Source organism: Dermacentor andersoni, chromosome 5 (genome assembly GCF_023375885.2).
Source record: "Dermacentor andersoni chromosome 5, qqDerAnde1_hic_scaffold, whole genome shotgun sequence".
Lineage (NCBI taxonomy): Eukaryota > Metazoa > Arthropoda > Arachnida > Ixodida > Ixodidae > Dermacentor > Dermacentor andersoni.
Genome location: NC_092818.1, coordinates 44,108,010 through 44,121,609, shown reverse-complemented (window position 1 = coordinate 44,121,609; position 13,600 = coordinate 44,108,010).

Here is a 13,600-nt window from a genome sequence, read left to right as displayed (position 1 = left end):
ATGGAAGGCTTTTGGTAACATCTATACGTGCTTGCTGCACCGTTGAACATGAGATTGCCGATTTGATTTCTGATTGCAGTGTGACGGATACGCAGCAATAATGGTAGGCGACGCTAATCTTTGACTTAGGTGTCAGTGGCATTCGCACCTCAGCACTGGTGTTCTTTAGGTTAAGCGGGCGAACGTCTTTCTCCTGGTACGATGTGCGGTCGAGGAGAGACGTGGGAGGGCGAGGAGGAAGCGCAGCGCGCGCCCCCTGGCTCAGCGCTTAGCCCCCTAGCGAGCGGCGCTGACGTCAGAGCATGTAACGAGCGCGCGCGCGCGCAGCTGTTGCGAGCGAACGGGCGAGCAGGCGAGAGCAGGGAGAGGAGAAGCGAGAGAGGAGGGAATGACGTCACATCCGCTTTGCTAGGCAGATGTTCACTCTATGCCGGGCAACTGTTTTCCATCAATTGGCAGGTAAATAACATGTCACCTTCTTGTGTGTGACGTCATCAACGACGTCACTACTTCCTCTTCGTACTAACGGGTTTCCAGGAATTTCGCCGAAGTCGTGCTCACTTGGCGGGTCTCTAAAGTGGACGATTCTGCGCTTTGGTGTGCGGTAATCAGTGATTTTTAATGAATTCCAGTTGTTGCAGACACTTCAGTAACGCAGCTTGTAACTAAACTTATACTTTGATATCGTATCTGTAATGAAACCCATGAATTTTGTACTACACAATATTTTTCTGGTTTATTTTGAATTTAGTCCCCGATTGTGTCAGGATGCGAACCGGAAGTGCCACCCAAGAAACAAGAGTGTCACTCGATGCTCGTGTCACTAATATATATATATATATATATATATATATATATATATATATATATATATATATATATATATATATATATATATATATTGCTAGAATGTGCGTTATTGAAGAAGTGCAGACGGTAAAGTAAATTTTGGCCATCGAATACCTTAAACGCGTTAACTGTATCTCCAGCCCAGTCTCCCTTTCACTTCGTGAAAGAACTAACTGGAGATAATCAGGTCCTGTCACTTGTAATAACCTGATAGCCCGATGTCGCACCACTGCTTATGCTGTCTCCAAGATGGTTCTTCTCCAAAAACTGGGCGCACAAGACGAAATCGTGCCGACATCGCACCGTCTGGCGAAAACATATAAGCTAAAGAACGAGTTATATTGAGCCCTAATTTACTAGAGTTTCTGCGGCAACTAACACTCAGCCACAATGAATCAGCAAACGAGTCTCGCAGTTAGCCAAGCAGGAAGACAGGCATAAGTTCCCTCTTGTCTCCCTTGGGCTCTATTTTGGACATTCCGCCATTTTCTTCGAGGTGTGAAGTAGCCGCGACGCATACAAAATGGCGCTGATGGCCCCGTTTTGCTTTCATAACGGGACGCAAACTTGACGTTTTGCCTAAAAAAACTGAAATGAAGGCACCGAACTTAACGTACTTGGTAAAGAAAAACAGTTCTCCTCCTCAGTAAAAAAATAAACCAGCTAGCTCAAAGCCTACGATTACTCCGTCGAAAAACGCTTCTCGCTTCCGTCGTCTGCTCCATTAGCTAGGATGCATGTACCCGGGAAACGGAATGAGTCATAGTACGTTGGCGCCAACGTGCCTGTTTTGCGCCTTGAGACACGGTATACACGACCTACCAGTGGTGATGAGCAGACGTTCTAGGCCGCGTTATCGCTATCTCGCGAAACGAAATCGACTCAGCCCGACTCGGCTGGCCGAGAAACGGCCAAATATCACCGATAGCGTTGGGCGCACCAGAGGTATCCGCTTGCGCCACGCAAGCACCGGCGCTGCCATCTTTTGTTCACTTCGCTGCTTACTCGCACCGCGTGAGGAAACTTCAAGGCGTCACCTTGCGTACATTTCTTTTTATAAATATAAAAAAAGAATCCGCCGCTGTCATAACCTCTGATGATGTGAAAAGTCATTAATCTTGGTTACTATAGAAACACAGCAGAGATAGGTGCAAAAAGTGAGAACGTTTGTAATGTTCAACCAATATTAGAACAAATAAACGTGCTTTTATAAAAAAAAAAAAGATGATGGCCCAAAATAAAATGGTGCACCACCCGTGAGCTACTACGAGCACGCGTTATGAACAAAATATTTTCGTGTCTGCAAACGGCAGAGAAAATGCGGCAATACACATGCCTCTCGAACGCCATTGCATATGGCCTCTCCTTAGCATACTTCGCGCGGTAAATTATGACGGAAAATATCTGCAATGGTGACCCAGGGCAACGTCACGCAACGTCAAATTGACATTTACGTGAAGCTTCTCACGAGATGTTTCTTCAACTGATCAGCAAGCTGACATGACAGCTATCATGGACCACCACACCATAATCGCGAAATTGCAGATGCATTGCACGGGCTTCTTCTGCACGCTACCGCTCACTTTCTTTTTAAAGCGCTAAACTCGCAATATAGCTGCCAATAACCAGAAAGAAGTCTTAGTCGACAAAATTTGCAGCTCCACGCCACGTTTCGTCATCGTGATGAAAACGCAAAATTGCATTTTGCGTTTCCAGAGACGTGAGCTCTCGACAGCCAATCAGAGTCAACATGACGGATAATGGCAGCCGTGCAGCCGCCATGCGTAGTCGAGAATAGAACCCCTTATGTCTAATTGTCCGGGACTGTGCTCATCAAGGCGTCACTATCTTGTCAGTGACGGGGGTATACGTCCAATTGCCGCCCACGTGACTACCATCTATGGATCTGTGGTCCGCGTCATAGGTAATCGAATACAACCAAGTATACATGCACATATAACTTCCACGCATCACATGCTTTTGAGCCACATGACAAACTCCCGAATTAAAGAAAAAGAATTCCCAACGCATTTCGCGAGGCCAATCACGGCCGGGTTCTAGGAAACGCGCGCCCTCTACGTGTGTGCTCCAGTGCCGCCGTGGACCACGCGACGCCCCGGCGACGCGTCGCCCCCGTGACTTTATGCACTGCTCTCGTCCAGCGCTTGCTCCCTGTCTCGTTCACGCACTGGAAGCTTGTTATCTCTGCCATCGCTTCCTCCGCCCGCTGGCTGTTAGCGTTGTGAACGTGGGACAAGAGGAAAAAGCGACTTGGATGCGAGAACCGATTGTGCCCATCGCAACGATCGTCCCGTTCGTCCCGAAGTGTTACTTATCATTTAGTTATCTTGTAGCGGCCACGATAAAAGCGTGATAGGTGCACATTGTTGTACCGGGCGCTGCGCGACCGTTGCTAGGAGTACAGCACTAAGTTTCCACGCCACCTATGTGTTGCTTCACGAAGCTTGAATGGGCAGGACATTAGGAACGTCTGCCATACATCAGGCGAGTCGGCCCTCCTTGCTTCGTGGGTGTGGCTATTTGCTGAGAACGAGATCGCAGACGGGATTTCCGGCCGTGTTGTGCTTCGAGTGCAGTTATAAAAAAAAAACACATATTTTAGTGTGCTGTAGGTATAAACATGTGGGTCACAACACACCGGAACCCACCACTGCACAGAGTCCTTTAGAGTCTTGGTGGACCCTCAGGATGGAAAAGAAGAAAGAAAGCACTGATTGAATTAACGTCAGCATATTCACCAGCGGTAATTTTGAAGGCTAACCTGCGCACCAGTTTATAGAGCTTAGTGTCCTTCCCTCTGCAGGCGCTATATACATACGTATAGGCCTATTTATCGTCCCCCACTTTTGAAAACGGGCACTCTTGGCTTTGTGAATGCATTAGCCACGTAAGTAATGTTTTCCTTTTTTACGTATCCTCTGTTTTGAAGACCTGTCGCAGACGACGCATTGCAAAGAAGGCTGGCGCTGGCCAGTTCCCGCCATAACAACTTTCATGTTGCCTATCTTCCATGATCATGCCCAGTTTTTTGGGACTGGCTAATCATATTTGAAGATATTGAAAACAGAAAGTTAGCTCACTATATTTAGCCTAAGGATGCGGGATTGTAAAGTATTATAATCAGCCGCGGCCAACGATGGCGTGCTTTATGACATCAAATTTTCGAATTATCAAATACAGCAACTATTGAACCTATCCATGTGTACAGAAGCTGCCGAATTTCATTGTGTAATCGCCACTTATTCTAGATGTGTTGATGAAAACCATCTTCAGGATGTCGACAGTTGGGCGAGTTGGTGACCGATAATTTTGGCATCAGTTGTCCTCTGCTGTCTTTAATTCTGCGTCTCTGTGTCTTGTTGTTGTTTTGTGCTTCATGAGTTAAGAAAAAAAAAAAGAACGACGCTGTCGAACGTGGAGTGCCATTACAATACCATTGCAACGCTTACTTGAATTTTTTTTTTCTCGACACGTGTCACTTCTGACGTTGTCTGTTACTTTATACTTCGGCTGTTTCGACATAAGAGTTACACTAGCACACGTTTCCTGGCAGAAGCAAAAAAAAAAAAAGAAAGGTAGAAATGTAGAAACGTCATATTTTCAAGAAATGAGCGTAACCTTTTGGGTGATATGTACCGAAAGTTCCAACTATGTGGGTTACTTAAGTGCTTTGAAATTATTGACTAAATACCTGCTGTCTCTGAAATTTTATGCGTTATATAAAGTATTTAGTTGCTCTTCCTGGGTTTCTCGGTAAAATTTGTGGTTCACGGTGTTTATATTTCGTTGAAGTAGGAATCGCATTCTGTTTGACGAGCGATTAATGTTTAATCTGTGCGGGTTGATTGCAGCCTTTGTAGAAAGTTACGTATTCAAGCGTTCCAAGGTGCTATACTGTCGTTACTCCAAATGTTTCCCAGACTCCTAAAACAACGGAACCATCTACTAACTTCAAATTCTTTCAAAATAGGGATACTTTTTACTGTAATGCTTTTCGAAACTTTCGCGTACTTGTTTTAAGTGTAACGTTGTAAGTAATTACGGAACCCTTGTGTTTTCCCCCTATCTTTTGTTCGTCATAGGAGGCTCGCAGTTTGTTTCTCCGGTATCTCTGGCGATGTAAGCAAGGTACCTTGTTCATATTTGTGGAAAATTAGAGGAATGACACGTTTAGTGTGTAAGCAACATTCCAAAAATGTGGGTTAAATATGCATTTTTACAATAGACTACGTATGCAAGTAGTCTGGAGTGTTATTAGTGTGTTTAACGAGCGGTGTAAAACTTTTATCGCTGCCTTGACACGATTACAATTAATAATAATAATAATAATAATAACCTTTATTTTTTTCCATCAACGTGATGGGGGAGGTAAGGGAAAAAAAGCTGTAACAGACAGCTTGACTAGTTCCCGCCCCCCCCCCAAAAAAAAAAATAAAACACATTCCATAAAGGCAGACAGTTCAGCTATCGACAGCAAAAAAACATTTTTTGATTGTTCCAAAATAATACGTATAACTACAAGCATCTTTGTGGCGTATAAATATGCACATTCCCAAACATGTGAACATGTAACTGTGGTAATGACATTGTGTTTACAGGACACTGCTGGAAGACATATGTAAACAGCATACACATAACAACGGCTTTTTAACATCTGCATAATGGTATATCACGAACATTCGTCATTACATTTCACAAAGAAAAAAAGAAGGAGTTCAGGAAGCACGTCAGAAGACAAAAAGAAATTTGATATGCATACAAATTATACATACGAGAACAATGTTCAGGGAAATACAACTGAGGCAGAAAAGAATATGAGGTCAGATTTTGATAACATATAGGGAACGTTACTCCAAGTTTGTGTGCGATGTTAAATGCGTGTTGTTCATATATGCCAAGCTGTCGTTGTCAGCTGCGTTTCCCAAATTCCCAAGAGTACTCTGCATCTCACAATCTTTACACTTAGAAGGAATAGGCAAAGCTGAAGTGGAATGTGTCAAAAAAATTACGGGGTCTTACGCGCTAAAACCGTGATCTTATGAGGCTTATGTGTCCGGAAATTTGCACCACCTGACGTTCTTCAACGTGCACCTAAATCTAAGTGAATGGGTGTTTCCGCCCCCATAGAAATGCACCCGCCGTGGCGGGGATTCGATCCCGCGACCTCGTGCTTAACAGCCCAACACCATAGCCATTAGTCAAGCACGGCGGGGTAAAAAGTGGAATGTGTCGATCGCGAAGTTGTAACGTTTCTGGCTTACTTGGGAGCGTCACGAATAATTATTGAACCTTAGTCTTTTGGTTCTTTTTTTATGCGTGGTATGTATATTGGTTCGCCTGGTATCGTGAGGGGACGAAACGAGTCAGTTTTATTTATTTATTTATTTATTTATTTATTTATTTATTTATTTATTTATTTATTTATTTATTTATTTATTGTCATACCCTGAAGGCCCGGGGGCATTGCAGAGAGGAGTGGGGATTATTGCAAATAAATTCGTGGACAATATTCTTGAAGTTTGTTCCGTACGTCAGAAATGGCAGTGATGGAGGCAGGGAGGTGGTTCCAGTCATTCGTCGTTCTTTCTAAAAAGGAAGAAAAATGAACGGTGGTACGACAAGTTGGAACTTCAACCTTAAAACGATTATCCGTGCGTGACGATATGTATGACGGCGGGGAGATTAGTTCATCCTTAAGTGTTTCGTTAGTGTAATAAATCTTATGAAAAAGGCATAGGCGAAAATATTTACGACATAACTCTAGGTTTGGTGAAAGTAGGGACGAGGTAATGGGTGATATGTCGGCCAGTTCTTCAAAGCGGGTGGGTAAATACCACTTACTGCGGTAATAAATTACCAATGTAAGTGCTCTAGCGTTATGAGTGTGTCTAGCTATCGGGGCAGAATTTAACCCGTTGCCCTGCCCGAACTACAAATGCTATCGACACCAAATTTAGCACAAATGGTTGGAACGCAATGGAAATTTCTGTGCGAAGTTAAATGAGTTGGGTTTTAGGTAATGAAGGTTTAGAATGTGCGATATGCCGCTATCAGCTATGCCTCCCATGGTCCCGACATAGCTGTAAGTTTATATTTCGTGGAAGGGGGGAGGGGCGTTGTCATGGCAAGTATATATGTATACAATGTCTGATAATATTCATACGGTCCTGGTCCAATTACAAGCCTTGCAAACTATTACTGAACTCTCGTTTTCTTTTTTTCCTATTTTCAAGCGTCATACGACGCCCGTAGTTGGTTTCTGCGAGATCCTTGGTGAACCAATGAAGGCACGTTGGTTATATTTGGCGCAAACAATGGCCACATTGCGGCTAATGTGTGGGCTAAATTTAATGTGAGGGGGCAAGTTACGAAATTTGCAGTAAATTACGGATGCAAGGGATCCAGAGCTTTATGAACGTGTTTTGGGAACAAACCAGAATTTACCTCGCTGCTCTGGCATATCTGGGAACCTAACCGAGATAAAATTTAACAAACATAGAGCTGGGGGGGGGGGGTGGTTGGGTTGCTATGCCATCAGCTATGGCTAATGTTCTGGCGAAGTAAAATGTGTGTTGATGCATTACTGGCTTTCAAAAATTCCTAAAAATAAGTGCTCGGAAGCGTTACATGCGGGCAAGGTTTCGAACGGAACCGAGCAACCTTTTTAGGCGTAATTACAGGAAACTAAAGCTCCTATTTCAACAGCTCGAAAGCAACAGCTTCGCCGGAAATTAGTTTGTTATTCTGCAAGGTCGCAAACGTATGCTGATGTTTTACTTTTCGGTCTCCTCGTGGATAATGTAAGTCTTTTATGTTGACTACGTTGATGTGTATAACCTCGACAATACAACTGCCGTAACTAGCGATAAATTTGTACTGTGGAATGTAGTGTTATTTGTCGAGTTATTGAAATTGTAGCGAATGTCCATTTTTATAAGCGCTGTACTGCTGCTGCTAGCGGTTCGGGGGCAGGGGCTTTCCTCGGGCACTAATTGCCTTTCGTCACTGCATCATCTAGAGATGTTACACAATTTCGGGGAATATAGTCAAATAATGTTTGGTCCACCATGGTTCACCGTGTCATTGATGATTACGTGTATGGCCGTATGGCTGGTAGTTGTAAAATTAACTGACACGCATTCACTGGCTGTCACTAAATTCAATATATATATATATATATATATATATATATATATATATATATATATATATATATATATATATATATATATATATATATATATATATATATATATATATAGAGAGAGAGAGAGAGAGAGAGAGAGAGAGAGTTGATAGCTTGTGGTTTCCCCCTCCTCCCCTCCAATCATTCACTTACTAACTAAATTAACAATGATAGAGTGTGCAAGCGCAGCTGAACGAGGACGTAGAAAGAAACACAGAGACAGCAGAGAGATAGCGCTGTCTTTGTGTGTCTGCTTCTTTCTACGTCCTTGTTCAGTCGCGCTTACACATTCTATTATGGATCCATACCAATCAGCCCACCAACGTGCTTTAACTAAATTATCAAAGATGCGGTGTCACGCGCGCACAGGTAGACATGAACATATCTCGCTCGATGAGCGCGGAAACTCGCAGTCGATATGCTGGAATGAGGAATCGCGGCAGCAGCTGCGAGCGAATTGACCTTGGTGCATATCTCGCGTCAACGCGAATGAAACGTACCCCGTCTTTGTTTCTTTTTTTCCCTCGTCCTTTTGGCTGCGAGGCGCAGCAAAAATGTAGTCTGACCGCATGTTGTCTGTGCGCTTTAGTCAAGAAAATACGGTACGTAATAGACGCTCAAACATTCTGGTGAGCCTAATCTTGCTGAAAGAAGACATATACATACATACACATACATAATATATATATATATATATATATATATATATGGGGAGCCCCGTCACGAGTTAGCTGGATTTGCGCTGTAACATTCGCGGTGGTCACTCCACCTGAACGAAGATCTGCGAAGAATGCATCATGGGAGGTGTCGAAGAAGCGTTGGTGTACGGTGTGCACTTTTGTTGTGTGTTTGTGTGTGTGCGAATGTTTGCATTCTCGCGGGATCGAATCCCGGCCACGGCGGCCGCATTTCGATGGGGGCGAAATGCGAAAACACCCGTGTACTTAGATTTAGGTGCACGCTAAAGAACCCCAGGTGGTCGAAATTTCCGGAGTCCTCCACTACGGCGTGCCTCATAATCAGAAAGTGGTTTTGGCACGTGAAACCCCATAATTTTAATGTTTGCATTCGTGTATATGTATGCACTTCCATGTGTTATTTTGTGACTACTTGTGACTTATTCTGCTTTCTTCAGGGCTGTAAAAGCGAATCATTCACGAGGCGTCGTATGTGCATAATGTGTAGTTCGCAGTAGTTATGCGCTGTTTCATATAAAGTCCTGCTCGTTTCATTTCGTCATAAGAAATTGTCCACTATAACAGGAACAATTTACGCAAGAGCGCGCTTTCTTAAAGCACGAGACGCGGCGAGAAATAGATACATACAGTGTTCAGCGATTGAAACGCGATAGCTGAGATACTTTGAGGCATTCCTAGTCCATATCTACGATACACAAACCGATCTCTAGGCCGGGTTGTGCCTGGTTGTGTGGTGACCAACACGCATTTCCATGCGTCTAAAGCCAGCCGGCGTTGATAGACATTTGAAGGAAAGTTTCGCTACCTTTAGCCACATAACTTTTTAAAGATTCTTGAATAATTTTCCTTCTTTTTTTCCCCCACTGGAGGTTGGTATTTAGTGAATGCATCAAGCCACAACCAGTACAAAACACAGCACTGCCATGCAGCGACACTACACACGAGACGCAACAACGTTTGTTGCATTTTGAGGACCTCCGTAACCCACCGGCGCACTCCCTTTTCATGTAGTAAAGTGTCATGTTATTACATCATGCTCAGGCATACACGGTGCAAGTTTAAACTTCCACCGGGGATCCTTAGCATACACTTTAACCTTAGAACTCACTTTTAGAAGAAACATCGATTCCTACCTTTAATATTTATGGTCGACGGGTTGGTACACACAGTTGCACCGTGTAAGCCTTAGCATACACTTTACGCCTTAGCACACACTTTTACAAGAAGAATCGGTTCATACCTTTAATATTTATGAATGACTGGTTTGTACACATGGTGCAAGCGTAAACTTGCACCGTGTATGTCTTAGCTATATACACTCTCCCTTAGCACATACTTTTACTAGAAGAAAGGGTTCATATCTTTAATATTTATAGTTGACTGATTGGTCGATAGAACATTTCCGTTGCCTCATAGCAACAGCGAGGCTAAAAGAAATGCCGCATTAGGAGGCTGTGGATACCACCTGCCATACTTCACGTTTACCTGAATCTAAGCACTGAGGTGTATTCGGATTCGTTTCCATTGGAACATGGCCACCGCGGCAGGAGGTTGAGCCCGTGATATGGTGTTCAGCTGGAGAGCGTTATATTCACTTAGCGACTGTAACTATAAAGCTAATTCCGCCTCTGTATTTATTATAAATATCACCCGTGTTTCCTCTGTAGCACGTGAGGTTGCTTATTATATAATGCTACAAACGGCGACCGTCATTAAACCTGATCCTTGCGCGGCGAGACATCTTCGAAAATGGGCCGTTTGGCGCCGAACACCGCAGCCCATCATTATTCATTGTTTTCTTTTGTACAAGTAACAAAGTAATGCAGCATGTTCTTGCAAATAAATAATTATTGGGTTTTACGTGCCAAAACCACGATCGGATTATGAGGCACGCTGTAGTGGGGGACTCCGGAAATGTGGACCACCTGGGGTTCTTTAACGTGCACCTAAATCTAAGTACACGGGTGTTTTCGCACTTCGCCCTCATTGAAATGCGGCCGCCGCGGCCGGGATTCGAACCCGCGACCTCGTGCTTAGCAGCACAACATGTGTTTTTGCAAATAACAGGTTCCCGTTGACAGGACATAATTTTAAGGAAATCAGAGTGAAATCGGATACGACACTTCTTTTTAACTGTGAAATTTTTGACGTGCTATAATTTTCTAAAATCTTCCACCAAAGTTAAATATACCGGTGCGAAAGAAAAATTAAATACATTTTGCTGCGGGGTTAACATGTAGCAAGATAGGCACACGAGAAATTTCCAAAGAAAGTCTCTATAACAAGACATATCGAGAATTACCAAGAAATGGGCAATTTTTAGTTTCTGGTTCAAAAGCCAATTTTTTTTTTTTGTGTTGTTCTCTTGCGCAGACAACTCGAGTGTATTTTATTTTGCACAAAGAAGTTGTGTAAAGCGCATATAGAAAGCACGAATTTACAGAATTTTTTTAGACCCTCAAAATCGAAACATCTTGTAAATGCGTAAGTCGCATTTTACACCTCGTCTCAGTTGAGGTTGTTTCATGCTGAAGCAAAACGGGCGCTGAAGAAATAAGCTTGTTTCCGACGTCTGGAGGTTATTTTCCTATGTCATATAAACATTTAATTGAAATAAACAACATTACGCCAGAATGAAGCTCATCATGACTGTCGACGGTGATGCGATTAGCATTCGAGCAACGTAGCGACACACCGTATTCCGTGACGTTCATATAACATCTGCAGCGGTCATTCAGAGACTTCCGTTGCTTCGGCTATGTGCGACATACATCGTCCCACTTTTCTATGGCACTGCCCCTGAGCGTAGGCAGTGCCCCGTGCATGCAGCTGTACACGACGCCGACGCAGTGATCGACCACGCCCATTTGTAACGGCGCGACCAGTTTTCTGCGTGGAGGTGTAAACCTTGTGATAGTTTACAGACTAGAGCCTCGCAAATGCATTCTTTGTCAAAGGTGTCAAGAAAGGGAGAAAGGAGACAGAAAAGGCAAGGAAGGTAACTAGACTTTGCCCAGTTTACTACCCTACAAGTGGGGAGTCGGATGGGACAGTGAAGGAAAGAGACAGAGAGATAAGACACGAGTCTTGATCGTGCTTGAGCGAACCTTGAGCGTGTCTACAGATCGCTCTTGAGCGTACTTAAAGGGAAAAATGTACAGTAGAAAGCCGTACCACATGTGAAACCAGGTGCGCCGAATTTGTTTACTAAAACTAGATCTATAGTGCGGAAATCTCAGAAGAATTAGTATAATTCCAGCCTCACGACTGCCCGTTGCTAATAACAACAAAGGCAACCCCACACGGAGAGCTCGCGTGTGTGCTTTGGACAGAGGACACCCATGTAACTTGGAACAAGCGCTATCGCGCTCAGGCGTGCCTCGCGGGTGTTTAAGTGCAGATAGTGGGACGCCGGATAAGTGCTGCGACAACTTCCGCGGTAAAACCTAGCTGTTAACGCGATCACAGAGACAAAGCTTTGGTTTTACGCCTCTCTTCTGTGTGCAGTGTATATGTGTGCTTTCTTTCATTTGGCTATACGCCGTCACAAGGCAGATAGACGGACGTCCGGACGGACGGACGGACGGACAGACAGACAGACAGACAGACAGACAGACAGACAGACAGACAGACAGACAGACAGACGGACAGACGGACGGACGGACGGACGGACGGACGGACGGACAGACAGACAGACAGACAGACAGACAGACAGACAGACAGACAGACAGACAGACAGACAGACAGACAAACAGACAGACAGACAGACAGACAAACAGACAGACAGACAGACAGACAGACAGACAGACAGACAGACAGACAGACAGACAGACAGACAGACGGACGGACGGACGGACGGACGGACGGACGGGCGGACGGACGGACGGACGGACGGACGGACGGACAGACAGACAGACAGACAGACAGACAGACAGACAGACAGACAGACAGACAGACAGACAGACAGACAGACGGACAGACGGACAGACAGACAGACAGACAGACAGACAGACAGACAGACAGACAGACAGACAGACAGACAGACAGACGGACAGACGGACAGACGGACAGACGGACAGACGGACAGACAGACGGACAGACAGACAGACAGACAGACAGACAGACAGACAGACAGACAGACAGACAGACAGACAGACAGACAGACAGACAGACGGACGGACGGACGGACAGACAGACAGACAGACGGACAGACGGACAGACAGACGGACAGACAGACAGACAGACGGACAGACAGACAGACAGACGGACAGACAGACAGACAGACAATCATCGTGGTGTTGAGATAAAAGGCGTGTGTGACCGCAAAAAGGCAAACAGAACGCAGAAAAATTGTCTCTTTCAACTTCAAGCGATGCTGCTTTTGCTCTCTTTCCGCAAATCGCACAGGTGGTTACGCTGTCGCCGAGACCTCAAGCATATACCCGCGACCTCGTGCCCTAACCAGCTATAGGTGCCTTAGACGCCACAAACAAACAAACAAACAAACAAACAAACAAACAAACAAGAAAACTTTCGTGTGAGACGAACGCCGTTTTTCGCGGCAACAAAGAACACAAAAAGATGTTGAGGTACGCTTATCTGCACTTCAATGAATGCGAGTGCCCGCCATGTCTTGATAAGTAGGCCATCTTACACCGCGATCCCGAGCAGCGTAGCCGTCTGATTCTAGAGGCCGCTAAAATGCAGCGTGACGACGTTGTCTGTGTAAGCTTTACCTGTCTACATCCTTAATTTATTAAACGCGATTTCGATTTCAAGCGCGCCTTCGGTATTCCTCACCGAAAAATAGTTCTAATTGCCCGAGGGTGCAGAGTCGAGGACTCTA